This window comes from Glycine max, chromosome 6, assembly GCF_000004515.6.
Source record: "Glycine max cultivar Williams 82 chromosome 6, Glycine_max_v4.0, whole genome shotgun sequence".
Taxonomy (NCBI): domain Eukaryota; kingdom Viridiplantae; phylum Streptophyta; class Magnoliopsida; order Fabales; family Fabaceae; genus Glycine; species Glycine max.
In genome coordinates this window covers 19,356,079-19,377,049 of record NC_038242.2, presented here as the reverse complement: position 1 = coordinate 19,377,049, position 20,971 = coordinate 19,356,079, and the positions used below count along the sequence as shown (strand labels likewise).

General features: G+C 33.1%; 1 non-coding gene across 1 annotated transcript; it reads left to right on the top strand.

Moving 5' to 3' along the window:
• The first annotated feature begins 10,513 nt into the window (after positions 1–10,513).
• On the top strand, positions 10,514–10,620 carry LOC113002049 (small nucleolar RNA R71). Its single transcript, XR_003267577.1, has one exon. It is a non-coding gene; the product is annotated as a small nucleolar RNA R71 (small nucleolar RNA).
• Positions 10,621–20,971: the final 10,351 nt, after the last annotated feature.

The following is a 20,971-nucleotide window of genomic DNA, read 5'->3' as shown; positions in this document are numbered from 1 at the left end:
CTTATTGCTCTATACTAACAACTGATATCAAGAGCTTTTGGTTACTACACGTGTTTTCCTTAGTTTAGGGGAATTAGTGGGAGTCTTCTCAGTTTAGAGGAGGTAGTGGGAGCAATGACATTAGAAAAGGGGAAGGTGAAGATCGAGAAGTTCGATGGCAAAGATTTCAGCTTTTGGAAGATGCAGATAAAGGATTATCTATACCAAAAGAAGTTGTATCAACCCTTATCAGGGGATAAGTCAGACGACATGAAGCAAGAAGAATGGAACTTGCTAGATCGACAAGCTCTTGGCGTGATCAGATTGACACTAGCCAAGAACATCGCGTTCAACATCATAAACGAGAAGACTACTGCAGGCTTAATGAAGGCGTTATTAGATATGTACGAGAAGCCGTCAGCAGCCAACAAAGTATACTTGATGCGTCGGTTGTTCAACCTCAAGATGGGAGAAGGTATCTCTGTAACTGATCATATTAATGAATTTAATACTATTCTTGCCCAGTTAGAGTCAGTGCAGATTAAATTTGAGGATGAGGTAAAGACATTGACTCTATTGTCATCACTACCAGATAGTTGGGCTGCAACTGTTACTGCAGTTAGTAGTTCTACAAGGGAGAACACATTAAAGCTTAGTGACATCCGTGACTTGATCTTAAGCGAAGATGTTCGCAAGAGAGATTCAGGAGAATGTTCTAGTCATGTTTCCAATTCAGCATTGAATACTGAAGGCAGAGGAAAGACAACCCAGAAGGGTCAGAATGGTCGAGGTAGATCAAAGTCAAGGGGGAAAGGTCAGACAAAATTTCGAAGTGACATTATCTGCTGGAATTGTGATAAGAGAGGTCACTTTACCAGTCAGTGCAAGGCACCAAAGAAGAACAAGACTCACAAAAACAAGAAGCACGATGATGATGAATCTGCAAATGCAGCAACTTATGAATTTGATGATGCATTAATTTGCAGCTTGGATAGTCCTGTTGATTCATGGATTATGGACTTAGGTGCGTCATTCCACACCACTCCCTCTAAATATTTATTGTCTAACTATATTTCTGGAAAGTTTGGGAAAGTTTACATTGCAGATGGAAAATCTATTGACTTGTGAAAGAGGTGATATTGACATCAAGACCTCCAGTGGATCCCTATGGACATTGCACAATGTCAAACATATTCCTGCCTTAAAGAGAAATTTAATATTTATAGGGCAGTTGGATGATGAGGGGCATTACACCACTTTTGGAGATGAAGCTTGGAAGGTAACAAAAGGAAATCTCGTTGTGGCTCGTGGAAAGAAGCGACGATCTCTTTACATGATTGCATATGAGGATATGGTAGCAGTTACAGAGGCTGTCAATAATTCAACCCTATGGCATCAAAGACTTGGACACATGAGTGGAAAAGGAATGAAGTTTATGGCGGCAAAGGGTAAGCTATCAAGCCTGAAGCGTGTTGATGTTGGTGTTTGTGAACACTATATCTTTGGAAAGCAGAAAAAGGTTAGCTTCTCAAGGGCAGGGAAGACTCCTAAAGTTGAAAAGCTAGAATTGGTGCACACAAATGTTTGGGGACCAGCCCTAGTGAAATTTGTTGGAAACTCACGCTATTATGTCACCTTTATCGATGACTCTACTAGAAAGGTATGGGTTTATTTTCTTAAAAATAAATCTGATGTGTTTTCTGTGTTTAAAAGGTGGAAAATAGAAGTTGAAAATCAGATAGGTCTAAAGGTTAAAAGTCTGAAATCTAACAATGGCGGGAAGTATGATAGTCAGGAGTTTAAAGACTTCTGTTCAGAACATGGGATCAGAATGATTAAGACAATACCAGGAACACCTGAGCAAAATGGTGTTGCAGAAAAGATGAATCGAACCTTGAACGAGAGAGCGAGGTGTATGCGGATCCAATCTGCCTTGCCTAAAGCATTCTAGGCATAAGCAATAAGCACAGCAGCATATCTCATCAATAGAGGACCATTAGTTCCTTTGACCTATTAGCTGCCCGAAGAAGTATGGTTTGGAAAGGAGGTAAAACTTTCACATTTGAGAATTTTTGGTTGTGTTTCATATATACTGACAGACTCTAATAGTAGAGATAAGTTGGATCCAAAGGCAAGGAAGTGTTATTTTATTGGTTATGGATATGACATCTATGGCTACAGGTTTTGGGAAGACCAAAACAAGAAAGTTATCAGAAGCAGAAATGTCACTTTTAATGAGAACTTATTTTATAAGGACAAATTTTCTGTAGAATCTACATGTGTAGGTAAATTGTCAGAAATTTCTGAGAAAGCAACACTTGAAGAAATTTCAGAAAGTGATGTACCCAATAGAAACCAAAGTACAAGCGTAGAGGTTGAGTCAGAACTAGAACCATCAACTCCTCCAAGAAGATCTAGCAGAATTTCAGTACCACCAGATAGGTATTCCTTTTCATTGCATTATTTGTTGTTAACTGATGCTGGTGAGCCAAAATGTTTCAGTAAGGCTACGCAAGGGAATGACTCTATTGAGTGGGAGCTAGCAATGAAAGATGAGATGGCATCCCTTCAGAAGAATAAGACGTCGTCTTTAATTAAATTTCCAGAAGGAAAGAAAGCTTTACAGAATAAGTGGGTCTATAGGCTAAGGGAAGAATCTGACGGTAAAAGAAGATACAAGGCGAGACTTGTCAGCAGAAACAACGAATTGATTTCACAGAGATCTTCTCTCCAGTTGTAAAGATGACTACCATCAGAGTTATTCTGAGTATTGTAGCTGCAGAGAATCTTCACTTGGAGCAGTTAGATGTTAAAATTGCATTCTTGCATGGGGAATTAGAGGAAGACATCTATATGACCCAACCAGAAGGTTTTGAAGTGTCAGGCAAGGCGAATCTTGTGTGCAAGCTTCATAAAAGTTTATGTGGCTTGAAACAAGCACTGAGGCAGTGGTACAAGAAGTTTAATGAGTTTATGAGCAACTCGGGATTCAACAGATGTGACATGGACCATTGCTGCTATGTTAAGAAATATACTAACAGCAATGTTATCCTTGCCATGTATGTTGATGACATGATGATTGCAGGATCTAGTATGGCAAAAATTAATAGGTTGAAGTAGCAATTGGAAGAAAACCTTGAAATGAAGGATCTTGGTCTAGCTAAACAAATCCTTGGTATGAGAATTCTTAGAAACAGATCAAAAGGAATTTTGAAGCTGTCTCAAGAGAAATATATACACAAGTTGCTTGACAGGTTTTACCTTGAAGATTCTAACACCAAGAATACCCTTTTGGGATCTCGTTTGAAGTTTTCAAAGAAGCAATCCTTGCAGACAAATGAAGAAAAATGTTACATGTCAAGAGTACCATATGCATCAGCAGTCGGGAGTTTGATGTATGCTATGGTGTGTACCAGACCTGACATAGCACATGCAGTGGAAGTTTTCAGTAGGTTCCTATCAAATCCAGCAAAAGAGCATTGGGAAGGCGTAAAATGGATACTCAGATATCTGAAGGGTACTTCAGGGATGTGTTTGTGCTTCAGAAAAAGTAATCTCACTTTACAGGGATTTTCAAATGCAGACTTGGGAAGAGATTCTGATACCAAGAAAAGCACCACAGGCTACATTTTTATTTTGGGAGGTATTGCTGTGAATTGGAAGTCTAAACTTCAACATAGAGTTGCCCTCTCAACCATGGAAGCCGAGTACATAGTTATCTCAGAAGCAGCTAAGGAGATGATTTGGCTAAAGAAATTTCTCAATGAATCAGGGAAAGAACAAGATAATGCTTCAATGTTCAGTGACAGTCAAAGTGCTATAAGGCTTGCTAAGAATCTAGTCTTCCATTCTAAATGCAAGCATATTCAATTAAGATACCATTTTATCAAGGAGTTGATAAATGATGGAGACTTATCTTGCTGAAGATCTTAGGATCAGAGAATCCAGCAGATATGTTGACTAAAGTTGTTACAACTAACAAGCTAAGGCTTTGCATTGCGTCAGTCAGCCTTCGAGGATAATTAAAGATGAAGGCGCTACACTAGGTAAAGAGTCGATGAACTCAATGCTTACAAGGAGCTGCTAGAGTTTGGAACTTAGACCCCAAGTGGGAGAATTGTTAGAGTTCTGTGGTCTTAGTTCCTTTGTCTCACATCGCTTGGTTTGTAAAACTTGTGTTTCACTAGTGTTATATGTAGAGACACCTTGTAAGCTTTAAAATGTGTGATCGAGGCCGTACCCGAATCAAATAAATATTAAAATGTAGTAACTAGGAAGTGATTCTAGATCGTTTCCCAACGAGCAATGATACACCAAATGTTCATAACAGATAGTAGGAAATAGTAACAAATTGGGGGAGGGGGGGTTGTGTGCTTTTGTAAATTAAACAGCGAGTAAAATTGAATTAGAAATTATCAGAATTAAAATATGTTGTTTCCCCTTGATTCACAAGCAAGTCTCTTATCCTAGGTTGCAAGAATTTATCCTTTATCAGTTTAACCACTTAATCCAACCCTAAATTAAATTACTAAGCGAAATTTAACATAAAGCATTCATTATGTGATTAAGCATCACACACACCAATTACTCATAAACGATCATTAAGCATGAACGTAAATTAAGCGCAGAGACAATTAATCAAGCACTAAGCATGCATGAATTAATAGCAACAAATTCAGAGTAATTAGTGAAGAGGAAAAACTAAATAGAATTTAACAGTAATAATAGAACCTCAAAGAGAACTGTGCTTGATCCTCAAGAGAAAACAACGCTGTGGACTTAGCCTTCCATTAATCAAATAGAGAACGAAATTTTATTGATAAAACTAAAAGTCTGAACTAGAATTGTAAAAAACGAAAATAAAAGAGAAAGAGAAGAGAGACTAAAACTAAAAACGAAAAATAGAAGAGAGAGAGGAGAGAGAGAAAGAGAGCTAAACTAGAACCTTGGTGTTGTTATATAGTTTTTCAGCCCCAAAGCTTACAAATCTCTTTTAAATCCAAGCCCATAAATAAATTATATTCAAATCTAGATAAGATAATGGGTAACATCTAACATGAAGAGATCCAAAGAGTCAAGACATTCGTGAAAATCATCCAAGCAATCCAATCATGGCAAAATAGTTAATCAGCTCAATAATGAAAAATGATTAAGCCTCACAAGATATACACTCTATCTCTCAAGTGTCTAGGCTACTATTTACTCTCGAAGCACCCATGAAAACAAACACCACATAGACTTGACAAAATTCTAAAATTGACAAACAATTTGACAACACATGCATATGAGGATCAAAAGGTCTTTAAAGGTTGTAATGGGGCCAAGGACAAGGTAGGAAAAAAATATGGAATAAGTAGCTAAATCCCAAAGGAATAGAGGAGCAATGGGGAATAAGTGGAAATTAAGCACAAGTAGTAAACCCAAACCCTCTAATATCAACAAAATCAATCAAGGCTCCCAAATCAAGTTCTCATATCAAGACTTTATTTATTCAACTTCACTTCTTTTCTTCTTCTTCTTCTTCTTCTTCTTTTTTTTTTTTTTTTTTTTGAAGAGTACGAAATTGCAGAATTTGCAGCAACTGATTTTTTTTTTCATTTTTCATTTTTTTTTATTTTTATTGAACAGTACAAAATTGAAGATTAAAGAAAGAACTAGGCAATATATATATACATCAAGCATGGCCAAAATAAAACATTAAGCATGGCCAAAAATCATATCTTCTAATGAAACATATCCCCCCACACTTATTCCCAACTTATTCCCAAAACAATTCCAAAGCTCCAAAATTCCTTAAGGGTAAGGTGATATCATGGTTTTTCACTTAAGGCTTGTAATGAGCTTCAAAACAAAGAAAGGGGAAAATAGGCTCAAAGGGGCTATCAAAGGAATTAATTCAAGGTAAGTCCATTTGGATAGAAGCTTATAAGAACGAAATTGCCTAAATCATTTCCAAATATGCATGTGAATTAGGAAGTATCAACAAGAATCAAGCCAAGGCTATTGTGCAAGCAATCAATGGGGCAAAACACACCAAAAGATTATGATGATGGATGGCTTGAATTCTCACAAAGGTAAACTTATCACTTTCAAATTGAGCTTTCGAAACTATCATGACATGTAAAGGAAAAACAAGGATTTCAAGTCACAAAATGTCAAGAGACTTTTATTTTCAGAACAATTACCCATTACTTGAACATATCCTATAATTCAAAGACAAACATGCAAATTTAACACAACAAAACTAACAAAATTAAACTAAAACCCAACAAAACTAACAAAATTAAACTAATTTAACACAACTAACAAAATCAAAACCAAAGAACACACTCCCCCCCATACTTAAACAACACATTGTCCTCAATGTGGCACAATTAAAAGATTAAAAGCAATTAAACCATCAAATAGAACTGTACAAATGTAATAAAAGTAAAGAAGGAGATAGGAAAGGAAAACTCCCTAAGTCATGGTAGAGGAAGAGTAGGGTGGAGTAAGGAAGTCTCTTCCACCACTACGTCCACTAAAGAAGGGTTTGTGAGGAATGACTTAAGTCGGTGTCCATTGACCTTGAAGCTCTTGTTTGTGGAGTCGCTTTTGATCTCAATTGTACCATAAGGAAAAACATTAGTAACAACAAAAGGACCAATCCACTTAGACCTCAACTTACCACTCATGAGTCCAAGCTTCGAATTATACAATAACACTTTTTGCTCAACCATGAAGTCCTTCTTAATTATCATGCTATCATGGAACTTCTTGGTCTTTTCTTTGTAGAACTTGGCATTCTCATAGGCTTCTAAGCAGATCTCATCTAACTCACTCAATTGCAACTTTCTTTCCTCACCAGCTTGATCCATAGAGAAGTTGCAGATCTTCACTGCCCAGCATGCTTTGTGCTCAATCTTCACTGGAAGATGACATGTCTTTCCAAAGACAACCCGATAAGGAGACATTCCTATGGGTGCTTTGTAGGCAGTCCTATGTGCCCAAAGAGCATCATCTAGCCTGGTACTCCAATCTTTCCTGCTTGGCTGCATAATCTTCTCTAAAGTTCTCTAGATCTCCCTGTTAGAAATTTCTGCCTGTCCATTGGTTTGGGGATAGTATGGTGTGGATACCCTGTGGACAACCCCATACTTTTTAAGGAAGGCATGCATTGATTTGTTGCAAAAATGGGTTCCTTGATCACTAACGATTACTTTAGGTACTCCAAACCTACAAAACAGATTAGATCTGACAAAATCTACAACAACCTTAGCATCATTAGTTCTAATGGGTTTGGCTTCCACCCATTTTGAAACATAATCAACTGCAAGGAGAATGTAAACATAACCAAAAGATACAGGAAAAGGGCCCATGAAATCTATACCCCAGACATCAAACACCTCACAAAATAGCATAGGTTGCTGAGGCATTTGTTGTCGCCGTGTAAGTGCACTTCCTGCTCTCTGACATTGCTCACAAGTGCTACAAATCTTCCACGCATCTTTAAAGATGGTGGGCCAGTAAAAGCCACAGTCAAGCACTTTGCGAGCTGTCCTTTGAACACCCAGATGACGTCTCGGTGCGGAAGAATGACAGAACTGCATGATTGAGTCAGTCTCATGATCTGGAATGCATCGTCTAATGACCTGATCACTGCATAATTTCCACAAGTAGGGGTCATCCCAAATAAAATGTTTAGCATCACTTTTAATTTTATCTTTTTGGGCCTTAGATGCTAAGGGAGGAAAAACAGAAGCAACTAAATAATTGACAATGTTAGCAAACCAGGGAGTAGAAAGAGAATCAGAAATACTATACAATATATATAAATGATCATCCGAGAAATCATCCCGAATGTGTGAGTCCTTATCAGACACATGTTCGATCCGACTCAAATGATCAGCAACTAAATTTTGTGCTCCGCTCCTATCACAGATCTCCAAGTCAAACTCTTGGAGCCAGAGCATCCATCGGATCAACCTAGACTTTGAATCAGCCTTCTGTCAGGCGTTCAAGCATCTGGTCAATGAATAGCAGTGGAAAATGGTCATTTTTGGTAACCTGATTCAGCCTCCTATAGTCGATGCATACTCTCCAACTGTTCTGCACTCGAGTAGGAATTAGCTCATCCTTCTCATTTTTTATCACGGTGAGGCCGGTTTTCTTTGGGACTACCTGGACGGGACTCACCCATTGGCTGTCGGAGATAGGATAAATAATTCCAGCTTGCAAAAGCTTGGTTACCTCCTTCTTCACTGCATCAAGAATCATCGGGTTGAGTCTTCTCTGTGGCTGTCTTACTAGTTTAGCCCCATCTTTTAAATTTATTCGATGCATACATGTGGATGGGCTAATACCAGGAATGTCCGCTAGGGTCTAGCCTATAGCTTTCTTATGCTTCTTGAGAACTGATAACAGCTTCTCCTCTTGCTCATCAACAAGGGAGGCAGATATAATTACTGGAAAACTTTTGCTATCATCCAAATAAGCATATTTTAAATTTGATGGCAGAGGCTTCAATTCTGGTGTGGATGGCTGGATAGTGGTAGAAAGAGATGGTCTCTCAGCCTGTACCTCATAAAGAAAGTTAGAGGTATGTGTACTTCCTGAAACATGCTTAGTTCTATCTGACTCTATAAAATCAATCTCAAGAGGTAAAACATTAGCAGACATGTAATCAATATCAAATTCATATTCACTCTCAGCATCAAATTCAGACATATGATCAAATACAAATTCAGATTCAATGCATGAAGAGTGACAGACATGTAGATTAAAATGAAGATCATTCATGTATTCATCAACAATATGGTCAATTATTTCAACACGAAATGCAGAAAGATCTTTAGATGGGTGTTTCATAGCATCAAGAATATTAAAATGAACAGTTATATCACCAAACTCCATAGATAGTGTGCCTGCATATACATCTATCTTAGTTCTAGCAATTTTCATAAAAGGTATGCCTAGAATGATGGGAACTGATCCTTTAGAAAATCCCTCCTCCATATTTAAAATATAAAAATCAACAGGGAAAATCAACTCACCAACTCTAACTAAGACATCCTCTATGAAACCAACAGGATAGGCAACACTTCTATTAGCTAAATGAATTACCACATCAGTTGACTGCAAAAGACCTAGAGATAGAGAATTAAAAATAGACAGAGGCATAACACTAACAGAAGCTCCTAAATCTAGCATGGCATTGTCAAACTTACTATTCCCTATAATACAAGGTATGCTGAATGTACCTGGATCTTTACATTTTTCAGGGATTTGGGGAACAGATTTACCAATCAATGTGGAGACATTTTTGCCCATACTAATTCTTTCACTTCCTTTAAGCATTCGCTTATTAGTGCACAGCTCCTTCTAGAATTTAGCATATCTTGGAATTTGCTTTATTACATCCAGCAGAGGTATGTTTACCTCTACTTTCCTAAATGTTTCCAAGATCTCCTTCTCTGCCTCTTCCATTTTTTTGTTGGAAATTGCTCTTGGGGGAAATGGAAGAGGGGTATGATGCTTCTCTTTAGATTCACCTGCATAGAAATTGTTAGGTAACTTACTCTTTAAATTTTTGTCATCATCTTTTTCTGGAGTAGAGTGAGGTTGGGCAGGTTCATTGGCGGATGAGGAAGATGCTACTGGTTGAGGTCCTTGACACTGCTTTCCTGACCTCAATGTAATGACACTCACATTTTTGGGATTCTGGACAGATTGAGAAGGTAATCTATCAGAATTCTGGGACTGTTGTTGATTTAACTGTGTAGCCAACTGTCTCATCTGATTAGTTAAGCTCTAAATGGAGGCTCTGGTCTCTTGTTGAAACTGCATGTTTTGCATAGTCATTTGCCTCACAAGTTCTTCAAGGGAAGGTTGCGGAGGGGTCTCAATTGTTTGTTGTTTCTGGGGCTGTTGCTATTGTTGCTGTTACTGGATTAGTGGAGGAACTTATGGTCTGCTTGGGCCAACAACATTTTGAAAATAAGGTTGTTGTTGTTGCTGCTGTTGTGAAGGATTCGACCATCTAAGGTTGGGATGATTCCTCCATCTAGAATTGTACCTGTTGCTGGAGAGGTCATAGTTATTCTGTTGAGGCTGATTTTGCTGTTGAGGTTGAGGAGGTATGTTGTAGATGTTTGCAGCATAAGCTTCAGGCTGTTCAATTGCTTCAGATTGTTGCACAGAAGGGCAAAGGTCTGTGTGGTGGTCGGCAGAGGAGCATAAACCACAGAGTCTGGCGACAGGTGCAAATTTTTTATTCATGGCCAGCTGGGTTACCAGGTTAACCAAGGCATCTAGTTTACCTTCAAGCTTCTTAGTCTCACCTGATGAATTCGTGGCTACTTCATGCACTCCTCTAATGACAATAGCATCACTTCCGGCACTAAATTGCTGGGAGTTTGAAGCCATCTTCTCAATTAAATTTCTGGCCTCAGCAGGGGTCATGTCTCCAAGGGCTCCACCACTGGCAGCATCTATCATACTTCTCTCCATGTTGCTGAGTCTTTCACAAAAATATTGGAAAAGAAGCTGCTCTAAAATCTGGTGGTGAGGGCAACTGGCACATAATTTTTTAAATCTCTCCCAGTATTCATATAGGCTATCTCCATCAAGTTGCCTAATGCCTGAAATGTCCTTTCTGATGGTCGTGGTCCTGGAAGCAGGGAAAATTTTTTCTAAGAATACTCTCTTGAGGTTATCCCAGCTCGTGATGGACCTAGGAGCAAGGTAATATAGCCAGTCCTTTGTCACTCCCTCTAAAGAATGAGGAAAGGCCTTCAGAAATATGTGATCCTCCTGGACATCTAGTGGTTTCATGGTGGAGCAGACAATATGGAATTCTTTCAGATGCTTGTGTGGGTCTTCACCTACAAGGTCATGAAACTTTGGAAGCAAATGGATCAGTCTAGTTTTAAGAACATATGGGACATCCTCATCAGGGTATTGGATGCACAAGCTTTCGTAGGTGAAATCAAGTGCATCCAATTCCCTTATAGTCCTCTCACGGGGTGGAGGGTGTGCCATGTTCTCAGAATATTCAAAATCAGAATGTTCAAAATTATAATGCTCAAAATCACCAATATCAGAATGCTCATGATGCTCAAAAGGTACTAAATGATGTCTAACTAATCTATGAAATGTCCTATCTATCTCAAAATCAAAGGGTTGTAAGTCAGTTGGATTTCCTCTAGTCATACACTAAATTCAACATGCACAACTAGTTGCCTTCTTATGCAAGTAATAGTGTAGGTTTGAACTATAACTAACATTAAATGATATCCAAATGACTTGAAATTTTGTGAGCAACCTTATAAAATGATGAGAAGATAGCACAAAAAATTTCAAATGAAAATTCGAAGTCTAACTATATAAGCTAAAAATGATAAGTTAAGAAAAATAAGAGAATAATACTTGAAAAATAAAAAACTTTTGACAGAATCACTTTTTTTGGATGATGGAGACCTCAACCAGCCTTTGGCAAGCTACCACGGCATAGGAAATTTTTTTCTACCCCAAATACATATATAATAATTGCGATTCTGATAACTGGAGCAAAAGTTATGGCCATTTGAAGTTTTGACAAAAAACAAATTTGCTATTTTTTTGGAACTTTCAAATCTGACCAAACTAAAGGCTCTAGCTATTTTTCCCACAAAATATAGATTAAAAGAAGTTACCAAAAAAAAATTCAGCCAAAAACAACAACTCTAGCAACTAAAACAAAAAATCCCAAATAATTCAACAAGGGTGGTCGCTAGAATCCGTCGCTACATGATTTCCACCACTACTTTGTTTTGCCGCAAGCAAAAATGGTCACTAAATTCGTCGCAAAACACTATTCACAGCAAAACACCCAAAACTGAAATAGGGGAAGCGCTTAACAGAAAAACTAAAATATAACACACACTAAACAAAATACCAAGACACTAAACAACACTAACACACACACTAACACAACGCTAACAATTAAACATAAAACACGAAAGAATTAAACACTAACACGACACTAGCTATTATGAACCTTTGGACACTACTCCCCGGCAACGGCGCCAAATTTGATCGAGGTCGTACCTGAATCAAATAAATATTAAAATGTAGTAACTAGGAAGTGATCCTAGGTCGTTTCCCAACGAGCAATGATACACCAAATGTTCATAATAGATAGTAGGAAATAGTAACAAATTGGGGGGGGGGGGGTTGTTTGCTTTTGTAAATTAAACAGTGAGTAAAATTGAATTAGAAATTATCAGAATTAAAATACGTTGCTTCCCCTTGATTCACAAGCAAGTCTCTTATCCTAGGGTGCGAGAATTTATCCTTTATCAGTTTAACCACTTAATCAAACCCCAAATTAAATTACTAAGTGAAATTTAACATAAAGCATTCATTATGTGATTAAGCATCACACACACCAATTACTCATAAACGATCATTAAGCATGAACGTAAATTAAGCGCAGAGACAATTAATCAAGCACTAAGCATGCATGAATTAATAGCAACAAATTCAGAGTAATTAGTGAAGAGGAAAAACTGAACAGAATTTAACAGTAATAATAGAACCTCAAAGAGAACTGTGTTTGATCCTCAAGAGAAAACAACATTGCGGACTTAGCCTTCCATTAATCAAATAGAGAACGAAATTTTATTGATAAAACTAAAAGTCTGAACTGGAATTGTAAAAAACGAAAATAAAAGAGAAAGATAAGAAAGACTAAAACTAAAAACGAAAAATATAAGAGAGAGAGGAGAGAGAGAGCTAAACTAGAACCTTGGTGCTGTTATATAGTTTTTTAGCTTACTAATCTCTTTTAAATCCAAGCCCATAAATAAATTAAATTCAAATCTAGATAAGATAAGATAAGATCTAGATTAAATAATATCTAGATGAGATCAAATCTAAATAATATCTAGATAAGATAAAGATAAGATAAGATCTAATTTTGTAGAATAAAATAGTCTGTCCTCTTCAAGTCCAAGCCAAATTCTGGATTCAAGCCCAATGCTTCATTAATTCTTGAAATTAGATTAAAAACATCAAATTAGCTGAATTGGCCCAAATAATAAAACTGCCTAATAAATTTGACAATTAAGATTAATCAATATTTAAAATGGTGCAAAAAGGATTAAGAAATAGGAGAAAATAATGGCACATCAATGTGCAAGTAAAAAAAAGTTTTCTTAGTGTAGTCGTGGACGTAGGTACATACATTATGTGCTGAACCACGTTAAAACTTTGTGTCTTCTCTCTTTTCTCCTTATTCCTTTCTCTTCTTCTTATTGTTCTATACTAACAACACAGTCCTATTTTTCAATACCTCAAAGGAATTATTAACAGGTCGATCCTATTTTTCAATGCATTTGCATTAGCATTAGTCAGGAACATCAATATTTTAATTGTACAATACGCATCCATGTTTGTATTCAACAGTGCTTTGAAAGGACTTGACGATACTCAACAAAGTAAATCCAAGGCTGCTGCTAGGTGGATTGTTGTTAAAATAAGCTATTTAAACAATGTTTTTAATTATATTTTAAAATTGTGTACACTAACTTTTACTTAACATTGAATATCTAAATTTCATAATGTATTTAGTGTAATAGACAAAAAGAAAGCACTGAGTGTGGGTATTACGTCATGCACAATATATCAACTATAATCTTAGGAAGTTTCAAGAATAATTGGGAAACGGTAATTGTTTTATTCAAACATATTTCATTTTGTTATAATTGGTATTATATATTATTAACTTATGTTTTATTATATCATGCAGTATTTCAATGATGTTAGACCATTGAAACAAGAGAGATTGAAGACGCTTCACATCTAGTGGGCATCCTATTATTTGAAAGTTAAAAATGAAACAATTAGTGTTTAAGTAATTTTGGAATTGTAGTTTAATTAATTTACATTTTTTACAATTCATGTTATATGCACATTAAATATTCTTTTAATTCATAGTAAATATTCAATTTTTTTTATGGAATTTCTACCAAAAATTGTCTGAAAATAGACAAACAATTATCTGTTGTGGTTCTGCTTTTAAATTTGCAAGTTAAATTGAGTTTATTAAAAAAACAAACAACACATTAAAAAATTCAAAAAACAACATCGGTAACCGATGTTATATATATATATATATATATATATATATATATATATATATATATATATATATTCACATTGGTTTTTAAAAAAATCAATATTAAGCTTCATTTACAACATCGGTTTCTATAAAATCAATGTTGTTGTTGAACATACAACATCGATTTTCACCAATAATCGATGTTTGTTATCCTAAAACAACATCGGTTTTATTTTACCAAAAACCGATGTTGTTGGCTAACTACTAACATCGGTTGGTCTTAAAAACCGATGTTGAATGAATATGTTAACATCGGTAAAAACCGATGTTAAATGTATATGTTAACATCGGTTTTGTGATATATGAAGATATATAACTTTTTTATGATAATTATTAATAATCAATATCGATTTTGTGAAAAACTGATGTTGTCATGTTTATGTTAACATTGATTAAAATTGATGTTAACGATATTACTTTCAACATCGATTAATAACCGATGTTGAAAGTCCTTAATAATCGATGTTAAAATCCTATTTTCTAGTAGTGATATCTTAAGATGAATTAAGATTTTTAATTATTTTAATTAGATGAAAATAAATACAAAGGTTAAAAGTTACATCTTATGAAATATTAGACCATGTTGTATATATCATGCGCCTAATATGAGACGAAAATCAAACAGGATTGAGTCATTATCTAATACAACATTAAATAATGACATTTAAGACTTCATTTATTTTTCTGTCTAAGATTTATTTTACAAAGACATTCTCTCGAGATCTGTCAAATCCTATGAAAAATAAATGAAACTCAAGCTCTGAAAAGTGTCAAACAAGCATCAAATTAAAAGACATGCTCTGTTGTAATAGATTTGCTCTTGGTTGAAAGAAACTAGTATAATCCTTTATGTCTTATATATTTTTGTCTCTCTTTTGCTTTAAAGTGACCTGGGTTTCAATTTTGATTTTGTTTTGAAAACCTTCTTAGTTTACAAAATTTGTATATATCATCTGAATTAGTTTGTGAAAATCTACTATTTGTTTTTAGCTATATTGTCATCAAAAGATAATTGTGCTTTTGTTAGAAAAAGGATTTAAAATATTTTAAAATCATAGTTAAACCCCCCTTCTTGTAATATTTACCTTTACAATTGTAGTGATTTTTAGGTATAGAAGATGGTGATCCTAATATTGATAAAAAAAAATTATCACAAATGTTACTTGTTAGTTTGTTAAGTTTTGTTAAGAGAAAAATTTGAACTCAGGACCTCTTCCTGTCTTTATTCTTTTTTTACCACCAAATAACTTCAATATTGATAATGGTGATACGGTAAGATGGGATTAAGTTTGATTGTACATATGTCTTTATTTTTATTTACAATTGAATTCACCTTTTAAATTATATGTTTTCGCTCAAATTAACAACATGTTGATATTTTTATCTTTATAGTCACTCATCTTTATTATTTTATGCATGTCTTTCTATTTTTCATGTCAAAATATATCAATATTTTTAATTACATAATTATAAATAGGTTTGGTTGATGCTCAAATTTTCAATCAATATCACACACAATAAAATATTTATACATTATTGATATTTTTTTTATAAATTTTCAAAATAAAAAAATTATAAGCTTATGTTTCTATACTTTAACTTAATTATTAACAATAAAATAATTTTTCATAGTTATTATTTTTTAAATTAAATTTTATATTTACACATATTTAAAAATATTCGTACAATTGCTAATTAACTTTAACTATATATAGTGGTGATTATCTGTAGTGGATACTGTAAAAAAATGATTATTGGTGTGGATGTGAATCGAAGTTCATTTTCCAACAAAGCTGATAAAGATGACGGAGAAATTTGGTGGGAAATATTTTCTGGTTTTGATGAAAAACGATGTTTTTTCTTCTTCCAAATGTAACCACTTACCCACACTAATTAACCACAGAGCAAAACAAGTCATTAAATGCGTCGCGGTCGGTGGCTTTTTACGTACCTAAAATCATAATTCAACATTATCAAAGATACAGTACTATCTGTGGTGTTGTACTTAAGCCTCTTAATTCAGCTCGGCCCGAAACATTATAATTGGCTCATTATATGAGCAATTAATAAAGATCTGTTAGTTTTACAGTTAAGAAATTAATTTTCACGTTTTTAATAGACAACATATAAGTGGATTTTAACAACAATCTGCTTAACATATTTTCTTTTTATATATTCATTGGTTAATATTTATAAAAAATCTTTAAAATCGTGACGAATATATATTAAATAAGAATGATATTATATAATTTTAAATAAGTTTCAAACAATAGTAGCAAAGAACATGTTGTTAACATTTTTCAAATTTTAATTAAAAGATAAATATATGATTCAAATTATCACTATTGAAGTTATTCATTGGCCATTAACTCGGTTGTTAATTCTTGTAGTGTATGTGCAAAGAGTTAGATTATATTGCTTCTTATGTTATAGATAATCAAGTGGTGAACTTTTCCCTTCAATCGTGAATGTGGACGAAAGGTAGATATAATGTTTTTCAAATAATTAAGAGAGAGTTGTTTCTTGAAAAGAAAAATATTGAGAGTTAGTGTATTTTGTTGGTATTCGTAATATTGATATAAAGTATTTATCAATTTTATTGATGATTAATTTTTGCTAAAAAATTTAATTAATTATTTTTAGTGAAATTTTCTCTCTTAATTACTCTTTTTTTTTATCCACAAAATTTAAATTTCAAAATATTGTTTAAAGAGATTGAGTCCGGTAATACTCAAATGAAAACTTTGTTGGCAAGAGAGTTAGCAAAATGTATAAAGAGTATTAGTGTATTATTTTTCAAATAATTAAGGAAGGTTTTTTTTACAAAAAATAATTAAGGAAGTTAGTATATATAAAAATGAAAAAAGATAAATATAGGAGTAAATTTAATGAAACCTCAATAAATATTAGTATAATTAATTTACTCATTTGCTTTTGTTTAAACAGAGAAACAGTTATGTAGCATATAAATTGTGCATACCTAGAAATATTAGGTATTGTCCTTTTATAAGATACTTATTTTTCGTCCTTATTTTTGCAGGACAAGGCAATTGTTAGTGGTGAGTACATAAATGCCGAAGAATCATGAAAAATTATGTCATTTAGCGTTGGAGGTCTCCTAAGGAAAACAAAGGATTGTCGCAAGGTTATTAAGCCTCTATTTAAAGTTAGGTCAAATTCCTAATTTATTTATTCTGGGAAAGACCATGATATATTTATATAAACATGATGGGTAGGATTTAAATAAGGTATAATAATATTGATTAATTGTTCTTATATTCCTTTCCGTATAACCTAGTCAACTAAGGTGTTATAATTCCTTCTATTTTTTTAATATATATGTTCTAAACTTTAAACTTCGAACATTTAATTAAAAAAATTAGTATAAATATTGCCTCTGATAAAATAAAATAAAAAGCTTCAAATCGAGGTATGGTACAAGGAAAAGATTGAAATTGGTATACGCAAAGAAGCATTACACGTTTCAAAGAGTATCAGTATCTTTTTAGGAAATAAATAACATTTCTTTTATGTAAAAATAGACAGTTCAAAAGCAATAACGTGTCGAGCTCTCTATACATTAAATGAAGACTTAGAATGGGAAGATTTCAAGAGCTTTCTCACAACAGACATATCCGTCTTAGAGCTTATATAAAGTGTTGAAGAGAATATCAAAGTAACAAAGTGAACAAATATCTTGGACGAAACTCTCTCATGCTCTGAAAAATGTCTTTGGACGAAATACGTTTGTACTCAAATAGTTTATCATTTGCTTTTCAAAGCAACTGTATTCTGTTAAACTTTCATATTCTCACATTACATTGTAAGTTGATTTTATATAATCTTTTAAATATTTGTTATCTATGAAAGTTAGGAATAACTTTGAGTTAAAGGTTACTTGAGTTTGATAACCTCAAATTGATATTGTTATTGATTATAACCAGAAATGACATAGAAAATACTTCTTTGTAATTAACATGATTGGTAGAACTCTTATGAGATTGAATCAATCAATATATAACTTCTTGTATTTTTGTTTTCATATTTCTATCCATCCCTTCATGATTTCATTTTGACGAAACATTTATTCAAACTTTTTTGTGTGTGTTTCTTTTATTTAGAGAATGACCTTTATTGATTTATAATTCTCTATTTGAAAGAAATCAATAAATTAAACCCAACAGTTTAGGGATATGACACATTCGTCAATAAGGATAGTAGAATCGAACTAAAATGTGCTTCGGCCACATACTAATATCAAAGATAAGAAAATTCTAAATAGTAAAATTAAATAATGTAAGAAAAGTTATGTAGTAAAATGAAATTAAAATGAATTATATTAAAAAGATATTTAAGTATAAATTTTTAACATTTGATTCGAGTTGATTAATACTTTTCTGATTATTTTTTCTCAGAAACGATTCAATTAACAAAAATCACAGGTGATATATTTTTCTTCATTTATGTATAAAACACACACAGAACAGTGGGCCCTTAAAAGTATAAATATACAGAAATGTTGTCGTGTCCAAAAGAGGCAGGCAAAGGCTCTTATCGCAGCACATAAGCAAACACCAACTTACACAAGAAAAGTGAAGACATGGAGAGCAAGGTGTTGCACTATTTTTACGACTTGGAGTTTTCTTCAGCTATGCTTGTTGCTGCTCGGTGCAACATAAAGGATCCGTGCTAGATAGTTAACCTAATAATATCGTTGAGGTTTTTTATTCGTTGATGCCTATTATTAATTATTTTTTTTGGATTATGATATTGATATGAAGTAATGATAGTGAGCAAGTACAAAATAAATATTCTCCTATAATATTATTTAATTTATATCTAGTGATCAATTAAAATTTAAACTTTAAATTATTTTATTAAAGAATACAAATAACTATCATTTATATCACTTGAGACTTTTTATTCATTGAGCATATTGTTACATGGATGAGGTAGCTAGAGCCATAAAGAGCCAACCCTGCTGAGAAATTAAGCAAAGCTAGTAATTAGGTGTCACGTCTTTTTCATTTAAACATTCACCACTTAAGCTTGATTGGCCGAATTGGGTATGAAAATAAAAAGTAAAAAAGGAAAGGCTAAAATCTTCCTTATCAACGAAATCCGAAAAGGGAATATTATAACTTTATAAGGGAAGAATACAAATTAAAAAGGAAAAGGCAATATAATAATATTTATAAAAAAAAAACGGTGCTTGAACTTTGAATGGATCCTTTGGAGTTATTTAGGCCAGACAACATTTCAACTTTTAAGTAACTTCATGATAATAAAAATCTGAAGAAGTCGTTAGATTAAAGCTATATGCATTTTTTTTTTATAGAAAAAACCTGTTGAAGCAAATAAGATAAGAAGGGGTTAAATTATATTTTTAGAAATTAAAAATTTTTCTTAAGACTAAAAAGTACGTTTATCGTCTAATAAATATAAAAAGATTCAAACGATGAGAAAAATAGTTTTCTTTAAAAAAAAATAAAAGGAGAAGATCTAAAATAAATTCAAAACCCTTTATCAATTAAACAAGAAAACACACAAAAAATTTATATTGGTTTGTCTCAATCTCATGACTACATCTATTTTTTGGTAATCACTAAATTTTCACTAACTTATTAAAGTTACGAATATTATTCACTGTTACGTGTGGCTCTTATACTCGTAAGTTCTATCCCATGGTTGACTTAAACTTCGTATTCTTTGTCATACCAAGCCACTAGTGGCTCTAAACAGATCAATTAGATTTGTTGAAAATTTGCACACTGACTAAAAAGTATGATTGTCTTACAGATAGATATATCATTCAAGACTTCTAGTCTTTTCTCTCAAGATATACAAGATGTTTTGAGAACTTTGTATCTTTACAAGAATATACATAAAACTTTACAATAAAAAATGTAAGAATGATTCACGTAAGTACTTCTTATCTTATTTCTTTAAAGATTCTTCTATATATAGTTTTGATCTCCGAGTGTCTGTTGTCTCTCAACAGTTAAATTCTTCACTTTGTTCTTCGATTGAGGTCTTAAGTTTGTTGGAACATTTAATGTTTGCATCAAATGTATGTCCATTCATTATACAAAGATCATATTGATAGGATAATGTATCTTGTACTCCAGCAAAAAGGAAGTTACTTCTTTTATCATGATAGGTCTGCAACAACAGAACATGTTATTTGATAAGGATCTATATCTTCCAAATTGTGAGCTTCATTTATTCTTTATACAACTTTGACAAATTTTAGGAGAATGTTTTATGCATGAAAGAATTTCAGACATAGAGTATTAAATGAAGGTGTTAAGTATACTACTTAAATGTTATATTGAATCGCCTTATGAGGATATTATTTGAAAACTTCAAACGCGCAGAGACAAATCATGATCTAATAGCATATCAAACACAATTTTTATCATTTGTATTTATTTGCATCTAATCAAAATAATTATTAACTTGATTCTTAATGTCTTTTCACTTAACAAAAAATATATGTATATTTAAGATTTTAGTATAATTGGTTTTCATTATGTTTAGTGAAAATAATTTTGTTCAACAGTGAAAAGTTGACTAAAAGTTGAAAACGATTTTTAACTAAAACCTGAAGATTATTAAACTAATTTATTGAATGGGAAATATTTGATAAGATTGGTTGTTGGGTTAGTTGATAAATATAAATGCAAAAAGATATTTATATATTCTTTATATAATATTTTTATTTTGTAGACAAAAATATCATTTTAAGCAATCAAAGTTTTATACTTTTTATTAATTTTAAAATCTTCTAAATTTTGTTTAAAGATCAGTTTCTTAAAATAATTAATTAGTGAAATAAATAAATTAAATTAT